The sequence below is a fragment of the Pyxicephalus adspersus genome, chromosome 1 (genome assembly GCF_032062135.1).
Source record: "Pyxicephalus adspersus chromosome 1, UCB_Pads_2.0, whole genome shotgun sequence".
Classification (NCBI taxonomy): Eukaryota; Metazoa; Chordata; class Amphibia; order Anura; family Pyxicephalidae; genus Pyxicephalus; species Pyxicephalus adspersus.
In genome coordinates, this window is record NC_092858.1 from 117,059,595 (window position 1) to 117,069,740 (window position 10,146).

The 10,146-nt window shown below is 41.4% G+C and overlaps 1 long non-coding RNA gene across 1 annotated transcript in view; it reads left to right on the plus strand.

Annotated features, from left to right (window-relative positions):
• The first annotated feature begins 90 nt into the window (after positions 1-90).
• Positions 91-10,146, plus strand: part of LOC140340103 (uncharacterized) — a 25,160-nt gene continuing 15,104 nt past the window's right edge. Inside the window, exon 1 of the long non-coding RNA XR_011922589.1 lies at positions 91-942. This is a non-coding gene — a long non-coding RNA (uncharacterized lncRNA). The remainder of the gene's footprint in view (positions 943-10,146) is intronic.

Consider the following 10,146-nt stretch of genomic DNA (forward strand, 5'->3'; position numbering starts at 1 on the left):
CACGGCCGAGCATGCGAGTACTCATTGGTTTATTTAAAACATCACTCTCACACATAATTTGCTGCGACGAGGTTTGGGTAGGTGGTGGGGACTAGTGCGAGTGAGAGGTCGCGTCTCAGAAAAATGGAAGATGGAGTCGGGTCTGTGTTAAGAGACCAGCAGATTCGCCACGGGTTCATTATATTTCTGTGTCTGTAACATAGTGTTTGGCTTTCTGTACTTCTGGCCTGTATCCTAAATATGTAGGGGCACGTAGATAATTAAATATATACTCAATAAAGTCACGTTTGTTCAGCTAGCATAATCCGTAAATGGAAATTGAGCCTGCACTTTGTTTAAAGCTAAATATGAAAAGTTTGCTGTGTATTTGGCACAATTGGGTACCTGTCTGTATATCACCCCCATGCCTCCATTCCTGGGGAAGATTTTACAGAGAGTGGGAACTTATCACAGGGATGAGTACTTGTCCTGATATCAATGATTGTCTATCAAGGTGGGAATTCCCTGCAGCCTGTTGTCATCCTTATTGTGTGCTGTATAGGGGAGGTTGTCTTGTAATGGAGTAAAACAGCATTACAGTATTAGATTCCATTTTGTAACCCCTGAATATGATCTCTAGGTTTGGGGACATGGTACGTGTTGACCTTCACCTGGCTGGGCCTCCTCCCCAAGTCACCAAAAAATATTTGCAGGTAAAAAAAAAAAAAAAGTCTATTTGGGATTGTTATATTCTCCTCAGCCATCCTTGAATCAACAGGTATTAAATGGGATTCAATCTGCGATCCTTGATTAAATCTTGTAAAATGCGTGCAGGTGAGATCTTTTAAGATGTTCCTCTCTATTGTAAGATCTGCTTGTGATTTTACTTGCTTTGCATTCCACAGGACTATACCATGGACGTGCATCAATGTCATCATCATATGGGTAGAAGACAACTGTAAAGTAAGTATATTTGCTGCTTTTATAATCTACAGGTATGTTTCTCATCTGCATGTTTAGGGGAGGTTTACACCTTGCCAACTCCAATGGGGAATAATTTTAGGTGTTACTTTTTCCTCAAAAACAAGATCACTTCATGCAGCAGTTTAGTTAACCCCCTTTTTTTCTACTTCCAGGTTTTTGCAAATCCCGCTCTTCTAGGCTGCTAGCTTCAGCTCTCTTACACCCAGAGCTGTAGGTATTTCCACCTACCTCTCTTCAGCTTTGTAAATAGACAGGTGGGGAGGTAGGGATAGGACTGCTTTCCTAGATTTGAGAGCTGAAGCACTAGCGCTCTGGGGATATAAACTAAAATTTTGCTGGCTTAAAAAAAAAAAAAAAAAAAAAACTGCTCCATGAAAGCACCTTTCTTTTGAGAAGGTGTAAAGGGGAAAACACTCAAGTTATGATTGTTCTCCCTGTGCTTCAGTATTTAGGTGTCAATTTTACAAGTGTTCACTGGCTTGCTGACTGTATAACAATAGAGCATTGTAGTCCTATTGTTTTTTTCAGTTTTGTGCATAAAAAGGCAAATCTGATTAATTAAATGGAGCATGCAAAATAATGTTCTTATTTGATAGTTAACATTTGCCTTCTGAACTATTCTCCTATTTGGCTATGTACACACGTGAAATACTTGTCGTTGGAAAGGATCTTACATGATCCTTTACAATGAAAAACTACTGCACAATGCATGAACGAGTGCTGTACATACAGCATCCTTCTGCTCTATGAAGGAGGGAGAATGACGGGGTGGGACCCCGCTGTGATCTCACACCTTCACTTCTATTAGGATCATTTGTCGTCCATCATCCGTGGATCTGCCAGGACAATCGTTAAGACGATGGACGACAATCACTGTACACACGCAAGATTCTCGTCCGATATCGGTGCTGAGCCGATTATCGGACAATAACCATTGCACGTGTGTACCTAGCCTTGCACTTTGGTAATCCCCTAAGACTTTACCTTTAGACATCAAATCATCCAAAAACCCTGCACCGTCAGAAATACTGTGTATGCTGCTGGTCTTTGTTCACACAATGACATTCTCAAACTCCAGTTGTCCTACACTGTTATATATGTGGGGTGGGCTGTGGCTATCCAAGGACAGACTTGCTTTAAAATTTCTGCCAAGTCATTTACAGCCTATTGCAATGGGTCTTCTAGGTACTAGTGAAAAAAAAGCTTTTACATGCCTGCCTAGGCAAATATGCCACAGGTCACAAATCCATGATATAAATAGATGGAGGTAGGCAGAGAGGGAATAGATAGATAGAAATATCTACAAGGAGAGAGATGGACTGCAATAGAATCAGTAAAAGAAAGATAAAACAAGGTGGTACATGGAATCAGAGGCTGAGAAACCCTATCATCCACCCTGGGATTCATTTATAACCTTTAATTATACTAATTAGCTTGTCCTATACCCTGGTGACAAATCACTCTTTTTTTTTTTTTATTATTATCAATAGACCGGTTTTATATAGCGCCAACATATTACGCAGCACTGTACATTAAATAGGGGTAGCAAATGACAGACAGATCTAGACAGTGACACAGGAGGAGGAGAGGACCCTGGCCCAAAGAGCTTACAATCCAGGAGGTAGTAGAAGAATCACACAATAGAACGGGAGATGCTTTCATAGGAATGGACAGTAAGAACTGACTGAATCATTTTGTATTACAATATCAGTTTGGTTCACAGATAGAGTTAGCATATCCTGTACTTTTGGTTGCTTAATGTGCAAACCTGGTGTTGAAACAAGGTGATTTGGACGAAGAAGTGTAAATACAAGAATTTCCATAGGGAGCTTGGAAAAGTCCTGATTAGGGGGTTTCCCATACCCCAGGATCACTTGTCTGCTGCTGCAATTAAGCAGCCGGATATCTTTAAACATTCATGTCTCTCAAACCTCACCTATATACCCCTATGGACCAAGCAGTTTTTATGCTTTTGCTATGGGTCTGTTTATTCACTACTAGCTATTTTCATTACATAAGTGATGCCTACCTAGTTTAAGGCTAAACCAGGCTTTCTTTTGTTGACTTGGTCTTCTTAAAATGATTTATATGTATAATTAATATGCAATCCAAAAGAGCATTAAACTAAAAAAAAATTCCACACTTTTGCAGTTTATTTATTTGCTGTGTTTATTGAAGAAAACATTATTTTTGTGGGTCAAAAATATATATTTCTATAACCTGCATTCTATTAAAAGACACAAAAATAATGATTCTAGTACAAGGCATTGCAATACATTTTTACAAGTACAATTTAGCTGTTTTTTTTATAGATGCTTTTTCCAAGAAAATCAAAATAAAGAATGAACAAAAGCAAAATAAACTGTAAATATTAATAAATTGCAAAATAGAAATTTAACAAAAAACAAATCAGGCAAACTAAAGGTTAATGGAAATTATTTAGAACAACAAACAAATGTTTTTTTAACGTTTTGAAAGATGGGAGCTTGGGTGGGAACGTGCAGGCGCGATCGCAGCCTTTGGAAAAGCGGCATCCTGGACAAAACAGGGATCCAGAAGCCACAAACATCACGGAAGAAGCACACATCCATATGTCCAGAGCTCCAAGGTCTCTGATCAGGAGCCCTTGCGTCCCTGGCACCATTGAGGAATCCTCCATATCCAGCACTCCCTCAGCAACAGGTGAGGAAAACTGGGACTAGAGGGCACATCTCGGGGCCTTGCCCACTAGACAAGATTTAGAACAAAGTATTGGCAGACTGGAAGCGAGCTGTAAATCCGAATTTCAGGCTATGCAGCGCTCTTTATAGCAGGTCACAGCTACCACGCTTAAAGCGTTGCAAACCACCTGCGCTGACCTCTCTACCCAGATGGCAGCCCACAGTACGATTTTAGAATGACATGAAGCTCAACTTAACACCCTAGTTTTGCTCCATGACGAAGCTGAAAATTGATTAAAAAATATACGCATCAGGAGGTTGCCAGAATCTGTTCCAAACTCAGAGCTCCATACCGCAGCATGCTCCATTTTTGCGTCACTCCTGGGTGTACCTCCTGATGTAGACCTGGCGATTGAGTACACAGAACACTGGGCCCACATAGTAAGGACCATCTGCGGCCAAGGGATGTTATGTGCAGGATCCATTTTTACAGGACCAAGGAAAATTTTGAGGGAGGCTAGAGATGCTGAGTCGAATATGCTGGTGCTCATCTTCAACTACTGCCAGATCTATCCAAGTTCACACTGGACCTCAGAAGAGCTCTTAAGCCACTGCTCAATGCCTTGAAAGAAATAAACATCCCTTACAGGTGGGGGTATCCTTTTCACCTGATTATATACGCAAGGGTGGCAAAAAGCACATTCTTTGCCCTCCAGCGAAGAAGAACTTCCTCAGCTGCTTGTGGATCTGCATCTCCCCCCCCCCTCCATTATATTACCAGAATGGCCATCAGCAATGCCTACGCTATGTCAGAGCACTCCTACTCCCCAGCAACATCCTTCATCCCCCAGCTTCTCCAACTCCCGCTGAAGCTACTCCTGAGCATGCAGAAGGCCCTAACTCACGACAAGTGTCCTCACCCCTACGAAGTTTTTAAATATCACTGGGAGTGTTTATTAGATATCCTGAGCAACCAAATACCGACAGATTAGCATCAGTTTATGTATACCTGTCTCCTGCTATATTCATCTGGTCTCCCACTATTGCAAGAATACATCTTCAATGGAATACGCTCCTTGTACATAGTTACTGGAGTTCTTCTTTACTTACCAGAAGGGGCTTTCAGCCCCTTTCTATGGCAGTTGACTCCCCTCAGTTACTCCTGGTTCCTTTCGGTTTATATGGCGGATCTTCTCCTGAAGGGCTTTCTCAGGCCTACAATTGAATTAAACATTCCTGACCAGAAGTGATCATTGCCCCCTTGGTTATGATTTTCCACTGCAGCTCCCTCGCAGCAATATGAATTTGGTATGACACTTTCAACCTCCTGCATATATGGATGGAACTTTTTTTCTGCAGAAGAAAGAATTCTCTGAAGAATTCTCTGAAGAAAGAAGCCCCAGCATTGGAGTTGACTCTGGACATGTTTAGCTCCCCCCATCCCCCCTGGTCTCTACATACACTGGTAGGTATGGTATTCCTTTTCCTATTCCTTGATATCTCTACAGGATATAGTAACTGATTATCTGACACCATCTACCGATGGCTGCCTTGATTGTTATTTGGGCTGTTGACCAGGCCATCTAAAACACCAGACCTTTACGATCAAGGGCTAGCAGCGGATAAATACCTTATAATGTAATTTCCTTTTTCAGTGGGTCCCACAAGCCCGTTTGGTATACTTATGCCTACCGTCTTGGCCGCATGGAAGTTTGGGAATTTTTGATCCCACCTTAGTTTCTCACCCCACGAGAGAGAATCTAGCCCGTCTGGTGACCCTCTTTCCCTTCTCCCTACCCCAATGCCCCCACCTAAAATTTAACCACAAAAACCTGTACCCTCAATACTAAGGGTCCTAATAGCCCCAAAAGGCGTTCACAATTATATGCCCAACACAAGGCAAGCGTGCAAACATTACTCCTCCAAGAGACCCACTTTCAAACCAATCGGATTCCATCTCTCTATAACCGCTGTTACTCCATACGGTCCCATACCTCTAATCCCGAATCCAAAACCAAAGAAGTCTCTATAGCGTTTCATAAAACCCTACCAGTACAGATAATAGATTCCCACTCTGGCCCCCAGAGCAGATATTTGATCCTCGAATTTTCCATATGGCATAAACTTACAGTTGCCTCTTTTTATGCACCCACCCACAATGGCCATTTCTCAATACTTGGAGACCCTGAAAGGGGTGGCAGAAGGTACTAATATTGTGGGAGGTGATCTAAAATCTGCACTAGACCCAAGCATCCATACCTCAACTTGGAAAATTCCATTCTCCTATTCCAAGCTGAATTCCTTTAGCCCCAAGCTTATATGATCTTAGACATTTGGATATTTGGGGCACTCTGCACCCGACGACCAAGGATTATACTTTTGATTCAAATCGCTGTATGTATTCCCACATAGATTATCTACTAGTGAGTCATCCTGCACTGGACTGGCACCCGACTGCATCCATAGACTCTTGCCCCTGGTCTGATCACTCCTTAGTATCCCTGACCCTTCAAATTCCACAATCAGGCCTTAGAGAATGGACATTGAAGTGTAACAACTTTCTGTTCAAAGACCCAATATGTGCGAACGTAGTCCTAGACACAATATCCAATTCTATCAGGGATCACTCCTGGACTCCACTTGCCTCCCTATACAAGCTATAAAAGTTGTCCTCAGGAGGGTTCTAATACAGCAAGGGGGCAGATTTAAAAAGAAATAAAACACAAGACATCAAAACATAAGCAAAGTATAGCCCCTGATGTAATCCTAGAACTTTTAGGGGCTAGAACACGCCTTTTGGAATTATGATTTAGCGCACCACTGCGATTGTTTCCGTAAATGATTCTACCAATATGGGGATTAATGTGGTAGACTCTCGGCACAAGGACTTCATCCGCACACGTCAACCACATATATACCTTCTATATACTGACTGCCAATGGTATGATGACATCCATCCCTTAGGACATCCTGCAGGCATTCTACGAGTATTATTCTGACATATATCATATTCATATCAAATACGACCAGACCCAGTGACTCCTCCCTCTCCTGAAAAAATATATCTGACACGGCCCTTCCCGTACTAGACCCAGAGGTGACATCTCATCTAGAATCCTCATTTACTGTGGAAGAAGTAAGCGCAGCAATAAAATCCACACCAGCTAGTAAAAGCCCAGGCCCAGATGGGTTTACCCTTCGATTTTACAAAATACATGCCTTTTATCCAGTCCCTTTCCTAACACATCATTCCCATCACAGAGTCTAGAAGCGCACATTACAGTACTCCCCAAACCAGGCAAAGACCACACAATGTGCTCAAACTTTAGACCCATATCTCTATTAAATGGCGCAAAAATATTCTTTAAACTGATAGCAAACTCTCTCCATACATGCCAACAGTAATTCACAAAAATCAAACCGGGTTCATTTATGGGAGGAAGGCAGACAACACCATTAATACCATCCTACTGACCCAATATGCTAAATCTACAGGAACACCAATGTGTCTTTTATCAGTAGACGCCAAAAAGGCGAGGTGGGCTTGGGCCCCAGCATGATATCAAGAATCTCAGGATTATACTCCTTACCAAAAGCTTCTGTGCAGTTCAACAGTGCACTATCCGATTCCTTCCAAATTTTTAATGGTATGAGACAAGGTTGTCCCCTCTCCCCGCTGCTTTATGCACTGGTCATGGAGCACTTAGCCATGGCTTTGCACCATAACCCAGATGTCAAGGGTATCACGATAGGGAATTCACATTACAAACTCTCACTATATGCGGTTAAAATTATGATTATTACAAAATGTGATTAAAAGATCTGGCCATGCTTATGCACAGTGCTCTGTAGGCTGGGAACCAGGCAGGTTTAGTCTGCTGGGGGTGTGAGTATTGTTTTCTTTCTTGGAGACTTTAAAACACCACTGTTTAGGAAAATCACCGGATCGGTTTCCGTGCTTTAAAAAAATGACAAATAGGGCACATGGCACCAATTGCCTGTGTTGCAATTGCATATGGTGGAGAATAAGGACACTGGTAGCAGAACCTGCTATTTGAAGGGCCAGTGCCTGTCATGGAAGAAGATGGTGAAACTGTTTTAGTATCAGTCACACAATTTTCTGTGTGGACTTGTGAGCTAGAAAGATTGTAGTGTATGTCTACACTGTTTTACTCAAGAGTATTTAATTGTCTTCATGAAGTTTGTAGTGGCAATTGATGCCAAAGAGCTGGTTGATCTTGCTTGTTATTTATTGGGATGGACTTAAATACATTTTGGGAGATGTGTTGGTTCAAACCAGGAATCTATATTTGAATCTAGGGATACATTTGAATTGTAGGACTGCATGAAAAATTTGGATTTAGATGACTCCTTTCAGGAGTCATAGTTTCATCCTGCTTTGTTTTAGCAGAAGAACTGGTGACGGTGACCCCTACAGCCATGAGATTGGGCAACCCTCTATTAGTCATAGAGAAAATACCCTACCCTTATCAGGGCCTGGGAAAACGTTTTTTACTTACTTTCTTGGCAGTTGAGCAGATAAAAATATGTAAAGCATATCAACAAAGCTTTATATTATTGAGAAGCTGGTAATCCCCAAACCATACAGAAAGGTGGTACTGAAACAGATGCTTATTAATTGCTCATTTGGGGGTTAGGAAAACCACTACATTTTAAAAGATGTACTAGCCCTGAGATAAAAAAAAAAAAATTATTTTAAATTCTGTCCAATCTTTGTCTGCAATGTCTAAATGTCTGCACCCATAACCCACTTGTGAAGGCATGTGGTGCACTGAAAATACTGTTTAAGAGAACGCCATGAACTTTGTAGGTGGTGTACCCATTTCTACCCAGGACCATCAGTACATTTGTGTTTTTATGGATACTACCTGATCTCTTAAAAGCCTTACTTCAGCGAGAAAAAAAAATAAGCATGGATTTTTCTTTAAAATTAGCACCTCAATTTGTAAAGCAATCTCTGGATCAAACTAAGTTTACAGCCTACACTAATCAAAGAACTAAACTTTTAATCTTAAAAGATTAAAATTGAACTTGAAAACCAATCCAGAAAATTTGGTAACGTTTTACATGGTATATAGCCAACAAGTTTGATCTTACACAGAACTAACATAAATGAACTTTGGTCCCTAAGTATTGAGCATGGTGGTTTGGAGTAAGTGCTTTGGCCTTTGCAGTGCTAGGTCCCTGGTTCGAATCTCGTCCAGGACACTATTTGCATGGAGTTCGCATGTTCTCCCCGTGTTCGCTTGGGTTTCCTCCGGGTAGTCCCGGTTGCCTCCCACATTCCAAAAACATGCAGTTAGGTTAATTGGTTGTCCCCCAAAAATACCTTGGACTGTATTAAAGACATGACTATGGTAGGGACATTAGATTGTGAGCCCCTTTGAGGGACAGCTAGTGACATGACTTTGTACAGCGCTGCAAAATATGATGGCGCTATATAAATACTGTGTAATAATAAAATTAATAATTGTAAAAGGAGTATTATTAATTTGAACACAGTAACGTTTTGCATGTAATGACAAATCAAAATAATCTAGTCATGTAGCGGTAAATTTTTGCATCCTGTTAGAAATTAGTTAAAAATTTCCAAAGGACATGACATGACATGCTTCGTGGATAACTTGCTTATGTAGATAGAAATGCCCCAAAGGGGTGAAAAAATGCTATGTGACAAAAGTTTTAGCACAACTAATGTACATGCTTTCCAGGAGAAGGAGGAAAGGAGCCCTCTGAGAAACAAGTTCCAGATTTACTGATCCAACAGAGGCTAGCAGCTTCACCAAGTTCCATGGGGAGATAACATAGAAAGAAAACAGGTGTCATGCTTTAAGCTGCACACCTCTTCTCGCAACATACTGGGACCTACCAGGTCTCTCTAGATATAAAACCAACAGCTCACTCCAAAGGCTTGTTTAGATGGGTGCGTAAAAACAAGATAAAAATGGCAGGAAATGTCAGCATTCCTTTACTGACTACCAACTGTGTTTCAGAGGTGCAATGGTCCCCTTTATCAGGGCAACAAGATGAACAGTCCACATACAACAAACTTTTACTTAAAGCGTATCTCAACTCAGAAAATTCTCTATACATAAAAGTGTAGACAACCCCTTTATTTAAAGTAAACATTCTGTTTGTTAGTGTTTTTTTTATTTTTAAGTGCAACACTTTTTTAAAAAAATAAAGGGTGCAACACCGCTTACTAATTGGCAATCGAGAATGAATGGGAGTGCAAAGCCCTTGGGTGCTCCTTCTGCCCATGCATCCAGGGCATGCACAGAAAGAGCCTTTTCGCGCAAAGAAAAAAACTTGCCGATCTTGCATGCGCAGTAAGATCGGCACGTTTTTTTCCATCCTACGTCACCCAATCTCGTGCCTGGGTCGGGTGATGTAGAATTAAGAACCCAGAAGAAGAGACGAAGATGGTAGCGCCCGGAGGGCTGGCTCAAGGTCGATGCAGGACCCAATGCAGGACATCCCTAGATGGATCAGACTTCCCTGC